This window comes from Ursus americanus, chromosome 7, assembly GCF_024610735.1.
Source record: "Ursus americanus isolate L20-20 chromosome 7, mUrsAme1.1.p, whole genome shotgun sequence".
Taxonomy (NCBI): Eukaryota; Metazoa; Chordata; class Mammalia; order Carnivora; family Ursidae; genus Ursus; species Ursus americanus.
The window spans coordinates 80205889-80223513 of NC_142133.1; the positions used below are offsets into that span (position 1 = coordinate 80205889).

Consider the following 17625-nt stretch of genomic DNA (forward strand, 5'->3'; position numbering starts at 1 on the left):
TTTTACAGTCTCTCCTAGACCTGGTTTTAGATCAAACTGCGGTTTTTATTTAAGGAGAACCCAGGCACGCCGTGAAGTAGCTTATACTATGAACAACCTTACTACCTTTCTATGTTGTTTCATTGAAAAGGGATGTCTGGGCCATTTCTTTTTGAACTGTTGGGGCGATAGTGATTTCCCCTCTTGATTACTCCCCAAGATCTTCCTCCCTCTCACTTTCCATCACTGGGGCTTGAGGGGGTAAGGTTAGAGTAACTGAGTTTGTTTCCAAAGTGACCATGCCAGGGCTGGTCTTGGGGAAGGGCACATGGTGTCTCACACCAGATGCCCGAAGGTCAAGTCAACAGTCATTGGTCATTTTATTTGTTTCCATTGATGCCAAGTAGATGACATCTGAGCCAAAGGGTAGAGCAGAGTCTCTGTTAGAAAGGGAGGTTGACCTCAAGTTTCTAACCAGTAGATTTGGAGCAGAGACCCTGGATGTCTGTCTTTCGTGGATGTCTGGAATTTTATTCGCCGACTCCAGAAGAGAGGCTGCCAATTTCAGAAGACGCCGATTATCAGGGGATCTGCAGGCAGCCGTGCCGCGTACCTCCAGGACGGGGAACGGAAGGCACACAGATCTGGGAGGATAAAAGGCACTGGTTGAAGTCGTGATTTACAGTTGCCAGTTGGCACATGCCCAGGACTCTGGGTGGAGCGGGCAGGGGACAGGAGATTTGCTCTAATGAATGAAGCTTTCTCTAAACGGTGTCTGAAAACATAGTGAAGCATGCTGGTGAGAGCCACAAATGAAGAGAGAGGCCATGGCTAAGGTGGGTCTGCAGTCAGGACAGGGGCCGCCCCAGCACCCCGGAGGGGACTGCGGTCACCTCTGTCCTCACAGAGCACTGCAGCTCCGGGTGCTGCCCGGCCACCCAGCAATGCACAGCTGGCCGCAGGAGACCTGGCTCCGAAAGCGGTGATGACTGTAGATGTGCAAGACCATCCCCTCCTTCCTCTGCACACCTTTGGCTAGCATGTTCTTTTCCATGGGAATGATGGCATGCTATGCTGGGGGCACAGAAGTGCCCTGTTGTAGCACAGACCTGTATTCTTGCCCGTGGGCAGCCAGTGGCCACTGACTTTGGAGCCCCAGTTCAGGAATGGGGCCTCTCCCCCTTGCAGGGGGAGGATGGGGGCCCAGATTACAGGGTGCAGTGCTCTGGGATCTTCAGGCCCCAGGTGCACAGATGCACATACTGGGGTTTTTGCTAGAAGGGCAGGCAAGGGGCCTCATTTTGAGGAGGACCCCAGAGCGCCTGTCGTTTACCAGCTCCTTGCCCTTGTTCGCAGGCAGCCCCTCTGCTCATCTCTGCTTGGCTCCCATCCACCCAAGTCTGTATCAGGCCTCCTGCGTGCTCTGGTTTCAGCGCACTTCCCTGGCCCAGATAAGTGCTCTCTGGGGCACAGGACTTCCGGTTTTACTCTGCCTTCCAGCTCTGCACCCTGTGGGTTAAAGACACCTCCTCTCTCAGCCAGGGCCCCAGGAAACCAGCTACCCGCTTCCCTCAAACTCGGTCTGCCCGGTTGGCAGTTGGAGAAGGAAGGGAGGGAGGCTTATGGGTAAAGAATGAATTTCCCAAGAAAAGAGGTGATTCTGGTGACTTCTGCCTCTTATGATCTGGGAGTAGTGGACCCTGATTCTGGTCCTGTGGTGTTATCAGCTACATCAAGCCCCAAAGTCTGTAGAGGGCAAAGGAGCCCCGGTCATGAGATTGTTGGGGAGTGAACGCAAGGAGAGAGGGACGAGAGGGGCACTAGGTCTAGGGAGGAGATGGGTCAGCAAAGTGGCATCAGGGCAGACTCCAGCATTTGGACTCGGGGGAAGTGGCCAAGGCCATGGCCGATGGACTGTGACAGGCTCGGTCCTCGGAGCTGCATTTGGGTGGCACTATGACCCCATCCCGCTCATGAAGACAGGGTGCTCAGGAGGTCAGCCTATCACTCTGCTGCTGAGGGGCCCAGGGGAGCTCGTGGCCTTGGGCTGGACGCCTGTTTTTGAAGGAAAGACTCTACCTCCACTTTCCTTCCGTGAGGGAGGGAGGGAGGGGGGAAAGGAGAGGGGAGGGGAGCAAGGTCTGTGAGCAGTCAGTGTGACTAAGGGCTTGAGGGGCTTGGCTATTTTCGGAGAGTCTGCTAATTCGCACTCTGCAGAGCCCGAGAATTTCATACAAGTGCTAATGCTGAGACCTGTCAGCCCTGTGCCCCAAGTCAGTCATCTGGTAAAGCTGAGAGGCAAGCACGGCTCAGCATTGCTTTCTGCATTCTTTTCAAAGGAATTAAACGTGATCCAATTGGGGTCCCAGAAACAAATAATTTCAGACCAATTCCCAACTGAACAGGTAACAGTAATTCGTGGGCAGTGCCAAATATCTCCCATTTTGAAGTGCAGGACAAAATGAATAAAGTCAACTTAGAATTTCATAAAGGCTCCCTGGCATGCGTTTTAAGACAGGGAACCGTGTGCTGCAGTGAATCTAAATTTAGAGGGGGAAAATTAGAACAAAGCTACCTATTTATTAACTCACCTCTTTGCAATGAACTGTTGTCCTGTTATGGGACGGTCTCTGGATCTTTCACACGTATTACCTTCCCTACTGAAACCAGAAAATTTACATTTTCTTGAACATCTTGTCTTTGATTAACTTTCCTATATGCTCTATTTTAAGAACTGTGTTTCCTTTTCATCCCATTTCTTTACTAAATATATATTTCCAGAATTTTATACTTTTCCATAATGGAAACGACTTGGCTTCACTGTGATTCTCTCGGCGTTCCCAGGTATGGCGTAATTACTGGCTGCCAATTACTCTTTTATTAAGGGATACTCGAAGGCTTATTTTAAAAGCATTTCTCCTCCTAAAACTGACACAACAGAAGGCCCTCGTGATAGTCATGCCAATCCTAAAGGAGAGGCGTGTCTGTGCCAAAGGCTGGAGGCCTTGCCTGCAAACAAGTGCAGAATGCTGCAGAGAGGCCGGGGCTAAGCACAGCCCTCCTCGCTGCCGGTTCGAGAGGGGAGAGCACGCATTCAATGGTGCCGTGCTGCTAAGTGGTGGCTCACCCCTCCGCTGGAAGGAAAATGGGTGTTTCTCCCTAGGGAGGTGATTCTTAATTTGAAAACTGTCAAAGTAGATCAAGTAATGAAAGAGGGCAAATGGACAGCAGAAATCATTCATGTATTCATTCATTCTATTGAAAAGATTTGTCTCATCCTTTTTCGGTGTATTTCGATGAAACCAGTCTGGGTAGTTCCACTGCATGGAATGGTCAGTTGTCAAGAGAACAGTGGTGCCTAGGGTAGGACAGCGCCTGCGTCTACTCATTGACCTTGACCAAGTTAATTAGCATCTCTAAGGCCTCAGTTTCCCTTCCCTCAGGTTCATATGATCAATGGGAGATACAGAGGAAGGCCAAACAATGACATAGATAACACACGGAAGATCGCCAGGGAACTGCTGGAGTAGGCGGGGTCATGGTGCTCTAAGAGAGTATTTCAGGTCGGGAGGAGCAAGAAAGCTTCCCGGAGAAATGATGTTGGGCTGTGATCTGAGGGATGGGTGAGAGCTGATGAGGGGGTTGGTGAGAAAGAGTGCTCTCAGCAGACCGAGCAGCACGGGGGAAGGCCCAGTGGTCAGAGGGAGTAAGGCACGTGGGAGGAATTGCAAGGCCAGTGTGTTTGGAGGTCAGAGAGTGAATCATAGGAACCAGAACACAGAGGGTCTTGGGTGCCAAGTTCAGAAGTTGTGTTCTGTGTCAGGAGCACTAGAAAGCTAGTGAAGGGCTTCGAGTGGTGTGTGTTTGTGCAGGTGCACTTGTGTGAGTGTGTGGGCGTGTTGGTGTGAGGTTGGTTATCACGACTTGAAGTGCGCTTGGCTGGATCCCTGGGACAGCAGGTCAAAGAGCCGTGTGGATGCAAGAAGGCCAGTGGGCATCTCCTGCAGCCCCCAGGTGGGACACAGAGGTAATTTGTGCAAGAGTGTGGTATGGAGATTGGAAAGAAGTGGATGGATCCGAACGTATCTTGGAAGTCAACTACAGAGTTTGGCAATGGTTTGGTCATAGGTCATTGGACAGAGCGAAGGGTAAAGAATGACCTGTGGGTTCCACCCCACAACCAGGTAAAGGGTAGTCATTCCCTGAGCCAGCCGAAGGGGTGCCAGAAGGGGACAAGGATTAGGAGGGAGGTCATGGATTCAGGTTACATTTCAGGTGTCTGTTTGAGTTGCCTTTGAGGTGTCCTAAGGAGAGGACAGCCAGGCAGTGAGACGGATGTGGAGTGCAGAGCGCCTTGGGCTGAGTCATGCGTTCTGAGGTGTCCTGCTGGGAGGTGTTTGGAGCTGCAGGCGGCTGAGCTTTCCCAGGGAAAGGGTCCAGCAGGAAAGGAGGTGGATCTGGACTTGAGCCTTGAGGAGCTCTAGCAGTGAGTGGCTTGGGGAAAGCCAGCGAAGGCGGTAGGGAAGGTGAGGCTGGAGAGGTAGCATTTAGACAGGATAAGAGAGGGTTTCCGGGATGGGAACATGGTGGGCAGTGCTGAAGGCCGCTGTGGGGTGAGGCGAGACGAAGGAGGGTTGGGCTTTGGGAGGCTGAGGTTCTCAGCAATTTTTTCTCAGCTCACACTGGAATTCTGTAGGACACAACTTTCAGGTCATATCAGAAAAGACTCTTTCTTACAGAGGCAAAATTAAATGAGATAATCTCAGCAAAGCACTGGTACATTCAGGGCACATGAGTATAGAGAACTATTTCTTTTATTTTCTATAAGAAGGAGAGTTTATAATTAGCATATCGGATTTTTTCACCCTTGGCACTGCTGACACTCTGGGCAGGCTGATTCCCGGTGGTGGGGGCTGTCGCGTGCATGGTAGGCTGCCTGGAAGCCTCCCTGGCCTCCGTCCACTAGACGCCAGTATATCCTCTCTCCCCAGGAGTGACAGTAAAAAGTGGCATTGTCACATTTTTTTTGGGTGGGGGGAGTGATGGGCAAAATTGCCCCTGGTTAAGAACCACTAGTTGAAATAAAATAATTTTTTTAGAAATGAGTTTTATGACCCCATATTTTTTCTTAATTTCGTAAACAAATAGCTGGAAGGGTTTGGCATCCTTAGAATGGCCATGATGTCAAAAATAGAAGCCACAGGAGGGGAAAAATAATTGATTTCGTATCTGAATATCATAGTTGACATCCATTAAGCAGCTACTGTAGACACAGAATTAAAAATTTGAATGGGTTGACTCTAAATGTTTTCTAATTCTGTAGGAAGCATGAAAGCAGACAATTTATGTCATACAGGAAAGAGAAGCCAGCTCTCCTTGGAGAAGACACAATCCACACCTGGGGGCAAAATCTGCCAGCTGACCCCCCCTCCCCCACTTGGGGACTCATGCTTCACAACAAACTTTTGTTAATATTTATGAAGAGACTTAATGCCTTCTGGTGTAAAAAAAAAAAAAAATCTAAATGAACATTGCTAACAGGATGGTGCCCTATCTCCCAAAACATATAATCTCCCTTTTGGGGTTGGCAAAGTTTGCAAAATAAATCTCATCCAGCGGCATACACTGCCTGCAGGGTTTATCTTTGACACCCTGTGCTATTGAAATTCTTGACGCCGTAGAGCTGACTTCAGCAAACAAATATAACAACCTAGTTAAAACCAAATAGTTTTATAGAGATGCTGTAACTTCTTTTTTAAGTTATAGCAGGACAGATTAGGGAAGCAGACAATAAAAGTCCTGTGGTTGCTCATATACTCTGGACCGCTGCAAAACATTAACACACTAACGCCCGTGTAAGAGGCAGCCCAGGACGACTGGGTTTGTAGAATTCAGAGCACCTTTACTCTGCACCGAAACAAAGGGCATTTTAATGTCCTGCTATACTGCACAGTTTTACAGGAACATTTGTTTAATATTTTTTTTACCCTAAATGAACTATTACAAAAATTGTACTAATCAGCTCAGATGGGATGTCGTGAGAAAGAGCACACTTCCCTACAGGATGGGGCAGAATTCTCTCTCCAGGAGGAGCCATTCACACTGGAACAGGAACTCTAGACTGTTCAGGTTGGACAGCTCACAAAATAGGACTCCTGGGCCCTCAGAAGAGGAACCAGACTTTGCTTGTCTTTCTCTTTCTCAATGAGTCAAAGAGGACTGTTTTGTTTCACGAGGTGTGTATGTGAGCCGACAGCCCAAAGCTTAATTTCTGTGTTGACTCCGCCTCATCTTGTTACAAACATTGAGCATTCTGTGTGGAGATCATGGAGAATCTGCTATAAGATTATAATCCAGAATCACAAAGGAAATAATAAAGGAAGGAAGGGCAAAGGGGGAAGGGCAAGTTTTTATAAGCCTCTACTCGGCAGCTATGGCTCACCGTAGGGCAGAGTTCTTCAAATATCTCCACGCTGGCGTGCATGGAGTTGTCCTCATTCTCACCAGGACTGTGGAAACCCCCTCATGGGGTCACCTGGACCATGAACCTCTTGATGGGTGTCCTAGGGTTTCCAAGAGAAACAGAACCAATAGGCTATGTATGTACAGAGAGATAGATATAAAAGGAATCGGTTCGTGCAATTATGGAGTCCCATGATCTGCCATCTGCAAGCTGGAGGCCCAGGGAAGCCGGGGCTGTAATTCAGTCTGAGTCTAAAGGCTTGAGAACCAGGGGAGCAGAAGCGGTAGATTCCAGTCTAGACCTGGAAGTCTGAGAAGCAGGAGTGATAAAGGTGGGGAGATGAATGTCCCTGCTCACCAGTCAGGCAGAGGGGCCCAGTTCTGCCTTCCTCCATCTTTCTGTTCTACGCAGGTCCTCAGGACATTGGATGACGCCCACCTGCACTACAGAGGGCAAGCTGCTGTGCTGAGTCTGCCAATCCACATGCTAATCTCACCTGGACACATCCTCAGAGACACACCCAGAGATCATGTTTAGCCAAGTGTCTGGGTTACCTGTGATCCGGTCAAGTCGACACACACAATCAACCATCAAAATGGGCCTTTTGGGAAAGCTGTTCTGACTCTGGGAATGCCAGGATTTCTATCACGGAACAGAGGATATCATTGCTGAAAGAGCATTACAGGGCTTCAGATGCAAGTAGGTCATGGGACAGATGAGGGAGCCGAAGCCCAGAAAGGTGAGGTGACTTGACCTGAGTCACACGCTGAGGCCGAGGGAAACCAGGACCTCCATCTTTTGGTCGTTAAGCAGTATGCACGTCACCCTAACACCTTAGGCTGACCACAGAAGACAAAATGGCGAAATGGCAGAGGACCTCTGGAGCCTCTGGGCACGACGTGGCCGCCCAAGCCCGGGTGGGTCAGCCTGCTTTGTGTCCCACTGACCGACTGGCACTCCTCTTCTGTCCCCTTCAGTCCTTACCTTAGAGATACGAGCCATTCGTGTCTTAGAAATTAGGTTATTACCTTTCCCAGACGCTTGCGTATGGAAGGTTTCATTTATACACCAAGCGACGCCCTTTTTCTTATTTTCTTCTGGCCTTCAATTGCATGAAAGCCTCCTCAGCACATGTACAGCACACCGGTGAGGTTGTCTGTGTCCGGAACTCAGCAGAGGGAGGGTGAAGCGGGGATCTGCCTGGGGAGCGGGGGAGGGCACTCTGCGTCTCCCTGCCTCAACTTCCTTGCTGCTCTCTACTTCCTCCTTCCCGCCTGCTGACCTCACTTCTCCCGAACCTAACTGACAAGCTAGAAACCCACAGGGAAGCCTGCGGTCGGAGCTCTGGGCCTGCAGAGAGGAGGGGCGCCATCCTATTCCTGGCTCTGAAAAATGGTTCCTGCTGACTGCTTCTGCCAATGACCCCGCTAACTGTGGGCCTCACCTTTCACAGAAAGGGCTCCCGATGCCCCAGGCTGGAGCACGTTATCCAGGGATGAGAAGAGCACCCGTGCGGCCTCAGCCTCACTTAGCAGCTGGAGCAAAAGCACAGAAAGACGTTGGCAGCATACAGAATGATTTCTCGTTCTCAGTGTTTTCGTTGCCACATTTAGAACCGTTAACTGGTTTAAAGGGAGAGCCTTCTTGTGTCACAAGTGTGCATTTCTTGCAGGGAGAGTCCAACTAGCCGGTGTCCTTCCTTCTGGACATTTTCAAATAAACGTTTACAAGCCCGCAGATGTGTATTGGGCACGAAATACAGGCCATCTGTCCTGGACACAGAGAGGAGGGTGGGCCACAGTCCTGCCGTCGCAGGGCTTCTGATCTAGAAGGAAAACCAAACTGAAGGTGGGGTAAGTCGGCTGACAGCAAAGAAGCTACGATGAAAATAAGAAGGCTTTCCCAGAGCAGCCAATGGGCCGGAGGCCGACAGTGCTGTGCTTTCCAAGGTGGCCAGTGCCCGCCTGGGAGCCCCGGATTGGGACTGACTGGGTGCGGGGTCAGCACGGAAGCAGTTATAAAATGCCCCATTTCAGGAGTGACCGCAAAGTCCGTGTCAAGAGATAAACAAGCTTCAGGGGGCTTTCTATGCTGCACTCAGTGCTGTGGAGACATCTGTTTCTTCTTTTATGTGTGTTTCCCTTCAGGAGTGCTTTTCCCTGTTAATACTAAAGAAACAAAAAATTAACATTTTTTTTTCTTCCCAAAATATAACTTATCACCTATTTTGATGCCCTTGTCCAGGAGCATTGTGAGGTATTAAAGCCCTGGGGCTTAAAGGACACTTACAGGGAAGGATGGCCATGTGGGAAGGAACGGGTTCCTCTCAGAAGCGGGTTTCTAGATGCTTCAGATGTAATTTATTTCCGATTCAATCATGCTAACATTTTATTTCTTTCATAAATGTCTCCTCCAGCCTGAGCCTCCAGGGTGTTTCTTAATGGCATCACTGTGTCCCGTGTCCCAGACCAGACACCTGGCTACTGTTTGCCGTCTCCTTCCTCTTGCCCCCCCCCACCTCGAGTGGCTGCTGATTCCTTCCCTCTGGTCTCCCCCATGCTTTCCTTCCCGAGAACCATCGCCAATGCACACCTTTGTCGGCCTGTTAGTGTGCTTGCCAAGGACAGGCACAGACCAGAGTGAGGGACACCCAGGAAACAGCGAAGACCAGTGGGCAGGGGGAAGTGAGGAGAGCCAGGCAGATGGGCTTGTCCCACAATCCCTAGGTTGTCTCAGCGTGAGGTTGGCCCTCGGGGCCCTCGGCTACCTGTGTGTTAGGACCTCAGGGCCTCTTGGGCAGGAAAGCTCTGTATCTGTTTCCCCAGACCTGGCCCTGGACCCCTCGTTGGGCCTGAAAGAATTAGGTTGAATCTAATTGAGTTCTGGGCACACTGCATTTTCCATTAGCAAGGGATACACTCAGTTCTGAAACTTTAGGTCTCTATGGGCCATTTGCTTCTTTGTCTCAGGAGGACTTCCAGCTTCAAGAATTTGCTTGAGGATGGGCTGCATGCCCCTCTCCTTCTGCACTCCCCCAGGAGGACGGCCATAGGGAGTCAGCATTTGGAAACTAGCTCATCCCTAGAAATACATTGTATATTCCAACTGAGTACACCTTGCTTTTTTGCCTGGTAGACATTTTTCAAAGGAATCCTTTCCCTGAGCATATTTGCCTATCCCCATCCTGAGCAGAGGGCCAGAGACTGTGGTGTGTGAGGGAGAGCAGAGGGCCCGCCCTGGGAACGAAGGCCGCAGGCCTAAGGAGCACCACCTGATTTTTAACAAGGTGTAATGAGATTCCAAGTCATGTTTGGCCTGGGCACTTGTCCCTCCTGAGGTAGCAGAGGACCTCCCAGTGGGCAGCCCCGGACGCCGGCTCTCTCCAGGACTTTCTGTCTGCTGCATAAAAAGTCTGCTTTGGCCAGAAGTGGCACTTTCTCAACCTCGAGGGCTCATAGCGGGTTTACCCTTTCTTGACCCTTTGAGGCAAGACCAAGGCCTCCTTATTTCGAGGCTGACCTGTAAGAGCAGCGGCTATGCTTAGGTCCAAGCTGTCTCTTACTTGCTCTGCCCTGACTCTCTGCCTGTGGGACTGTCCCCAGGCCTCAGGGATTCTGTTCAGGCTCCACTGATGGCACATGTCAGGGGACTTCTGACTCTATGAAGCAGCTGGGATCCTGTCCCGCTGTTTGCAAGCCTCAAAGATGAACCACGACTGCCACGTTCTCTAGAAAGAAAAGCCAACCTTTTCCTTGTACTTCACCTCTTCCAGGTGTCTGGAGGGAAGAAGTAATGTGTGGTGCATGCAAGCTACCCTAACCTCAGTGTCACCCTCTGTGTCCAGACATCCTGTGACCCCTGTTTCCTGAACCAGCTGGGCCCTCTCTACCCACTCTGTCCTCTTCCCCTGGAATTCTCCTTGGTTCAGCTAGCCCACCCCATCGCATCCCTCCTCGTGTAGTAAACATCTGTGCACTTCGTCTCATGGCCGAAAGGCCTGGCTTCTCTGTCTGCAGTTGTTGACTGGATGTGTGTCCCTGGGCTGCGACTTAGCCTCACTCAGACTCATTTTCTCCTGTGAGAGGGGGACATACAAGGCCATTCCTCTTATGCAAGTTAGTGCCAGGCACGTGGTAAATTATAGCAACTGCTCAAAATCTTATTCGTTTTCATGCCCATGAACAAAGGCAGCACCTTCCCTCCCCAGCCCGTGCCCCCGAGGCTTTTCTTATGTCCCCAGTCAGATTCAGTTCTCTGTTCTACCCGGGCTTCAGGAGGGATCATTAAATTTTTTTTTTTTCTGAATTAGAAAAAAATAGGAGTTAAATACTATTGATAGCTTCCCACTGCTTCAACAGCTTCTGCCCCCTTTGACGGAGCCAGGGGTGGGGATGTTTTATCAGGCTCGCTCGGGGGCTGTTATCACTCCCCACGGTTTCATAGAGCTGTTTGTCCTAGATGTCTCTCTCTTCCTAGACAGCCAGCCCATCAGAGCGGAAGGAAGGAAGGAGGCAGGAATATATGAATGATACGGTGCTCAAGATACTTGACCCAAGATTTTCAAAGTGATTAATACCCCCAGCTGTCCTCTCTCCTCTTCCAGTTAGGGTTGAAGAGTCTTCTGTTCCTCAACCATTTCTTTCTTTCAATTTGAAGAATCTTGTCACTGAAGCTGTCTTAGATTTAGAAGAATAAATTGTCTATCACTTTTTCTCTATGAATGTTGGGAGGAAGGTTTGGGATATGGACTGTTGGTTAAAATGGAAGAGTGCAAAGGGTTCAAACTGTGTATTTTCTGACTGCTCAGTTCCTATATGTAGTACTGCAATGACTTTCCTTCACTACGAGCCAAGGTGGAATTTCAGTGATTGACTAAAGGGGGAAGTAATTAATTTCTTGCTGCCATCCCATCCTGTTCCCTTACTCTCTTTTTTCCTGTGCTCTCTCTTCCTGTTCAGTTCCTATTATGACCTTTCTTTGTCAAGGACGTCTCTCACGATGAAGTGCTTCTATTTGCTGCTTCCCAACAGAAATCTATCCAAATATCTGTTTGGATAGATATAGGACAGATGAAAATGCTAAAAATAGCCTGGTTACCCTTTACTCCAGATGGAAACCTAAGGAAGGGTTTTAACTGATGGCCTCTGACTTGTTCCCATTATTACTGGAGTTATCCAGCTTTGAGTTCAATAGTCCTCTAGAAGTATAGCTCTTTTTGGTATTAAAGAAAACATGAAAAGCTTGAGTAAACTATCTAGCTCCATCTAATCCTTTCTGTTTTATAGAGATTGAAGGTAGGTGGCCATCAGCAGAACACACGGAAACAAAAGGGACTTTGCTCCCGACCTGGACTCTGAATCTTTATGAAACGGGTGATGATCTCAGTAAGAATGTCTTGTGTTAAGCCAGTTTCATTCTGGGTGAAGTCTGCCCTTGAAGTTCCTCTGCTAACCTGCCTCGGTGTGCAGGTGGGGCGGGACGGATGGAGAACCTTGACCGACAGCCCGCCCACCTTGGGCCCCTTTCTGTAACCACGAAGGCCACATGGAAGTGCGACTCTAGATCTTGTGGAAGTGAAAACTGCAGTGGTACCCCGTGTTTATTTTGGGGCTTCTGACTTGGGACTCTGCTCACCCATCTGAAGGGCTGGCTCGAAGTGGACTTATTTAGGACCTTTCTTTATAGAACTTAAGAGCCTTTGTTCATCGCCTTATCTTGGTTGATAAGATCTATGAGCATTAGAAGCAAAGATATCTTCAACTATAGTTTTCCAGCACTGGCATTTTTTTGCCCCAAGTTCTGTGGTCAAGGCAGAACTGCCCTGAGTTTGGGTCTTACTGCCAGAAGGTAGCCTGTGTCCAAAAACCTGGGACAAGGAATGTCTGATCTGGTGGGGCTTAGACTGTTGTATCCCCAGAGGTTAATCAAAATAAAATCACAACTGCCCTCCTCATCCCCCCATCCTGCAGAAGGGTAGAAACTGAACTTAAAGCAGCAGAAAGCTATAAAGAGTATTTAACTTCTGTGTTTTTTGCTTTTTTGTTTTTTCTAATTTTGATTTTTAAATGATTCATTCTGAGATCCTGTTAGAACATAATGTAGAATTTGGTTGGAGAAAAACCAGTGTGACTTGTATGACCTGCTTCAACCACTGCAGGTGTAACTGTGGTAAGAGCACTTTCAAGTTTCCACTCAATTTACTGCACATGCACATGCCCTTGTGTAACCTGCCTCGTGAGGGTGTCCTCCGAAAGGGAGGACAGGGATAACTTAGTCCAAAGATGTTCCGTTAATTCTGCTTGTAAATGGAGCAATAGAAGGAATTGGAAAGCTGCTCCATCCGCATCATTATACGTGTCCCTTACTGTCACCTGGTGTCACTGCTGCAGAGCCTATGGATGCTTGTCCATTATGTGCTGATGTCCTGTGTTCTCCACCCCGCACAGGCTGGGTGATGGCCCATGAGTGGCCTCTCAGGGGACAGTTCTTCTGGTTCACAAGGGTAGACTTAGCCAGGTTTTCCCTGGAGCAGATGCAGTGCCTGGGGGCTATGCTCTGAGGAGTTACCAGCACAGGCCATACCAGAACAGCCCTCCGCAACAAGCCTTAGAGCAAGTATTGAGCTCCAGCCAACAACAGACTCCCAATGACTTGCTAGGTGAATTCCTCTTTGGGACTCTAGATACCTTTTCTTACAGATCTTGGGTCAAGGCTACCACTGTTCTTCCTGATAAGCCCTTAATTTTGAACGTCTGGTTCCCTTGTTTTTTCCTGAATCGGCTTTGGGATTCTCCTATGTATCTCTTAGACCGTCTTTAGTGGCCAGTTCTTCATACCAAGAGGAAGGAGATGTTCTGTTTCATGTCCACTAGGTCCCAAAGGAGACCCTCCAGTGAAGCATTACTGAACAAAGAAGATATGCTCTGAAGTGGATTTGTATCACACACAAAGAAGGATGTGTGTGTCTGTGGCAAAGGGTGGTGGGTTGGGTGGGTATGAAATATTTTTGATATTCAGTTACAAAAGATTCAAAACCACACTGATAATGGTTTGCATATAGTCCTCATGATCTGGGCTGTGGACATCTAATCTCTCTACAAACTCTCCAATATCAGAAATTCTCACAAGTTATTTGGTTGTAAGTTAGCCCATATTTCTTTTTTTTTTTTTTTAAAGATTTTATTTATTCGTTTGACAAAGATAGAGACAGTCAGCGAGAGAGGGAACACAAGCAGGGGGAGTGGGAGAGGAAGAAGCAGGCTCCCAGCGGAGAAACCTGATGTGGGACTCGATCCCAGAACGCAGGGATCATGCCCTGAGCCGAAGGCAGACGCTTAACCGCTGTGCCACCCAGGCGCCCCAGCCCATATTTCTAACGATTCAAAACTGGTTTCTAAAATTTAGGTAATTCCTTTTCATAAGAACACATTCTTCAAAATTTGGGGGAATATTTCTTTAAAAATGTCTTCTGAATTTCTAATATTAAAAAGTAGACCTATGTTAAAGGTTTATTTTTTACAAAGTATTTAGAACCTTCAGGCCTATAACCCTCAGACAAATACAAATGAATACCTATAAAAGATTTTATTTAACTCATTAATTAATGAGGGAACCAATAAGGTGTTGCAACCAGCTCAAAAGAGAATTCAACACATACACAGAGGCAATCAGGAGCGCTGAAGTGAATTTACAAACAGATGCAAAACTGGTCGAAACCCAGTTTCGCATAATCAATTGCATCACCTCACGACACAATTTGCATTTCTAGACCAATAATTTTTATTATTAGTGGAAAAATGGAATGAACAATTTTCTATCAAAACAGGCCATAACTGGGGCACCTAGGGGACTCAGTCGGTTAAGTGTCCGAGTTTTGATTTTGGCTCAGGTCCTGATCTCAGGATCATAGGGATCCAGCCCCGAGTCAGGCTCCATACTCAGTGGGGAGTCTGCTTCTCTCCCTCTCCCTCTCCTTCTGCCCCTCCCCCTGCTCGGTCTCAAATAAATAAATCTTAAAAAAAAAAAACAGGCTGCAACTTTCGTTCAAGTGTTCTTGAACTTCACGTATTTTCTTTTACTAATCATTATACTGACAGACTCTGTTTTACACAATTATTACTTTTTTCTCCCCCAGGAAGAGAAAAAGTCTTCTCAGGACGCACATTAATTTTAGAAGCTTAAAACTGTTTGGAAAATCAGGTGAGATAAATTTAGAAGTTGTTAAAAAGTTTGTAGAATAGTTTGACTTTAGAAGAACGTTTACTTAAAATCTTTCTTTCTAGCCATAAAAATGAATCAAAGCAAACAATTAAACATGAAAACGGGCAGTAAAGAAAGAGGAACATATTGCTAATGGGAAGAGTCATTGCATAAAGTTTGTAAAATGTGCCCTCACCTGCTGCTACTTGTAGATCAGGTAGAAGCCTCTCCCATGGGGTCGGCCCTGCGCTGCGCGGTGTTAGAAAAACGGGAGCAAGGCTTTCATTGCACTGAAGTTTATAAAGGGTCTTGCTGTGTAATTTAGCTGGTTTACACCGACTGGACAATATACCAGAATGCAGAATTTGTGCTGTTCTGGAATGGAGCCCTGTGCACTGCTCTGACACAAACATTTTATCTGCCAGCTCCTTGGATATTGAGAATTTTCTCCATATGTCTTTCCCAAGAATCACCTTGGCTTCACTACTGAGAGTTGAACGCATTTTGAAAGCCGTTTGAACCTCACAAGTCATACAAATCTGTGTGTGGATGACGCAACTTGGGAGTCTTTTTTTTTTTTTAAAGATTTTATTTATTTATTTGACAGAGACAGCCAACGAGAGAGGGAACACAAGCAGGGGGAGTGGGAGAGGAAGAAGCAGGCTCATAGCGGAGGAGCCTGATGTGGGGCTCGATCCCAGATCACCGGGATCATGCCCTGAGCCGAAGGCAGACGCTTAACGACTGCGCCACCCAGGCGCCCCACAACTTGGGAGTCTTAAGAAGAATGAGACAGAGCAGGTGTTTTGTAGTTTGGCTGAAATACGGTTTGAGAGACCACTTAAAAAATACTTTTTCCTGGATTTTATTGCAAGGGTTTTTGTTGTTACTGTTGGTCAAACAGATAACATCAAGAAGAGAGTTGATCGAGGGGATCCATTCGAGAGCATTTAGGCCCCACGCCACACAGGAAGCCCTGCTCTCATAAACACCCATTTTCCTTGACTACGTGTGAGTCTTAGAATAATTGAACTTCAGAGTTGGGAAGGGAGTCGCCGTATAACCCATATGCCTCATTTTACTTGAGAACAAACTGAGGTTCAAAGAGTTTAAGTGGCTTGCCCCAGGCGACATGGCTCAGTGGTGGCAGACAGGGCGGGAGCCCCCACTTCTGTCACCAGGGAGGAGAAGCCTCCCGTAGCCTGCTCCTAGGGGGGCAGGGCACCCTCGCCGTCCTAAGTGAGACAGGTGACCAACAGGGGCCGATGTAAACAGGTGGTGTGTGTCCTGGGAAGTCACAACACCAGCTCTGTTGTGTGTGCTGAGCTGGGGCACTGAACAGCTCATGTCTTCTGGAAAGATAAATGAGCTTTTGGATCTGGGCTCAGGGTCCCGCTGTCACCACCCTTGGCTATAAGAATATGTTGTCACCCCTTTCTCTCCTGATGCTGCATCCTCCAGCCAGAGAGGGTCTGGCGAGGGTGGCCCGCATCGTGGCTCTCTCGGCCATCACCTTGAGTCCTCACCTCCTTGACACACTTCTGCTGGGCTTCCCAGGCTCAGCGGATGCCGGACAGAAGCAGGAGGCACAGGAAATGACTGACTTGAGCATCCCTCACCTAGGTCCCAACAGGACGGTCCGTGGGAAACTTCTGTGGTTATCAACCAGCTTCCTCTGCCAAAGGAGAAAGCAGCGTGCCCCAGTGCTTCCAGCTGTTGCCAAGGCGACTTCTGCCTCCATCCACGTGCCAGGTAAGAAACTCGGAGGACTGTGCTTACAAGGGTGCAGGGAGGGGACAAGCAGCCCAGCTGTATTTCCACAGCCCACAAAGCACAGGGGGCAAAGCCATAGGTTTTAATGTTGACATTCCTTGATTTAAAAAATAAAAACAAAACAGAACACGACCAGCATGTTTGCCAACACTGGGCCTCACGTCCCTTTGGGAATGCAGCTGAGGGGGAGCTGGGAAGCGTCAGGCTGCCTTCATTGGGAGGTGGCCCACGTCACTTATAAAAGGTAAGTGCGCCCGCGCTGGTGGGCCCCCAGCACCACGCTGCAGCTGGGATTCATGAGGGGGAGCCCGGCTATAAATCAAACCGCTTTGTTTGAAGTATTAGTTTCAGTGTAGGAAATGGATCTACGTGCAGAGAGAATGAGGACGAATGGCGCTGTGGTCTAATCTGCGCGCGTCAGAGAATTGGGTTTCAAGCTGGAACAAAGTTTTTCCACTCTTTGACGAAGTGCCTTTTGCGTGGAGCTCTTTGGAGGCAGAGACCAGAGAGCGACCACTGGGGGCCTCCAGGTCACAGGGAGGATGGCTGTCAACTGGAAGAAAGCCAACCTCGAAGTAGGGTAGTAAATGCTTTCTTCGTTGTCTTCATGAGGGGACGGTCTTTCAGATGCTCCGAAGCTTGTTAGCCACAGCGGATTATATATCCAGAAGGGGAAAGGGGCATCTGTGCTTGCAAGCAGTTCTCCAGATACTTGCGTGTCACAGGGCATAATTTGTCGCGGCTGTAAAAATCAAGGTTTTCTGATTTCTGAATAGACCCAAGAAAGACCCTTAGGTCATCTTAATATGTTATGTTTCTATCCTATCTGATTGTTCAAAAATATTGCCTGCGTGCCTCCGCTTAACTGGTTTTCCGGTTCTTCCTGTTTCCGATAGCTCCTTGAGGTCACTTGAGACGGTCACAGAAAGCCGACACCAGTCACCAGAGCAGTGTTAGTGCACAGCCTCATGGGCCCCGGCGAGAAGGGCGTCAGAGCTGGAAAGCAAGGAGTTCATTCCTTTGGCTGCTGACGGTCCCGGACGCTCAGGGCTCTCAGAGCATCTCTGCCCGTAAAACATCTTGGGATGTCATTATTAGCAACCCCCCCTTTGCACCTTGCACAGTTGCTGCTCCTGGTGCTAACTCCGTCACCGAAGAGGGAAAGACAGGACTACGGGCTGATCCCTGTCAGCCCCCCGGAGCTGGGTGTG

General features: G+C 48.6%; 2 long non-coding RNA genes across 17 annotated transcripts in view; one reads left to right on the forward strand and one right to left on the reverse strand.

Moving 5' to 3' along the window:
• Window positions 1–17625, forward strand: part of LOC123803308 (uncharacterized) — a 279495-nt gene that overhangs the window by 145082 nt on the left and 116788 nt on the right. For 14 of the 15 annotated variants that reach the window (XR_015725357.1, XR_015725359.1, XR_015725361.1 and 11 more), the window contains exons 4-5: window positions 14577–14641; window positions 16265–16393. This is a non-coding gene — a long non-coding RNA (uncharacterized LOC123803308). The remainder of the gene's footprint in view (window positions 1–14576; window positions 14642–16264; window positions 16394–17625) is intronic. The other variant, XR_015725365.1, reaches the window with a different exon arrangement.
• LOC123803310 (uncharacterized) lies at window positions 488–7685 on the reverse strand. 2 transcript variants are annotated; one of them, XR_006782836.2, is made up of 3 exons: window positions 7471–7685; window positions 6422–6542; window positions 488–623 (listed from the first exon to the last, which is right to left on the reverse strand). It is a non-coding gene; the product is annotated as an uncharacterized LOC123803310 (long non-coding RNA). The 2 variants fall into 2 exon arrangements; XR_015725369.1 differs by lacking the exon at window positions 488–623 and adding an exon at window positions 2573–2639.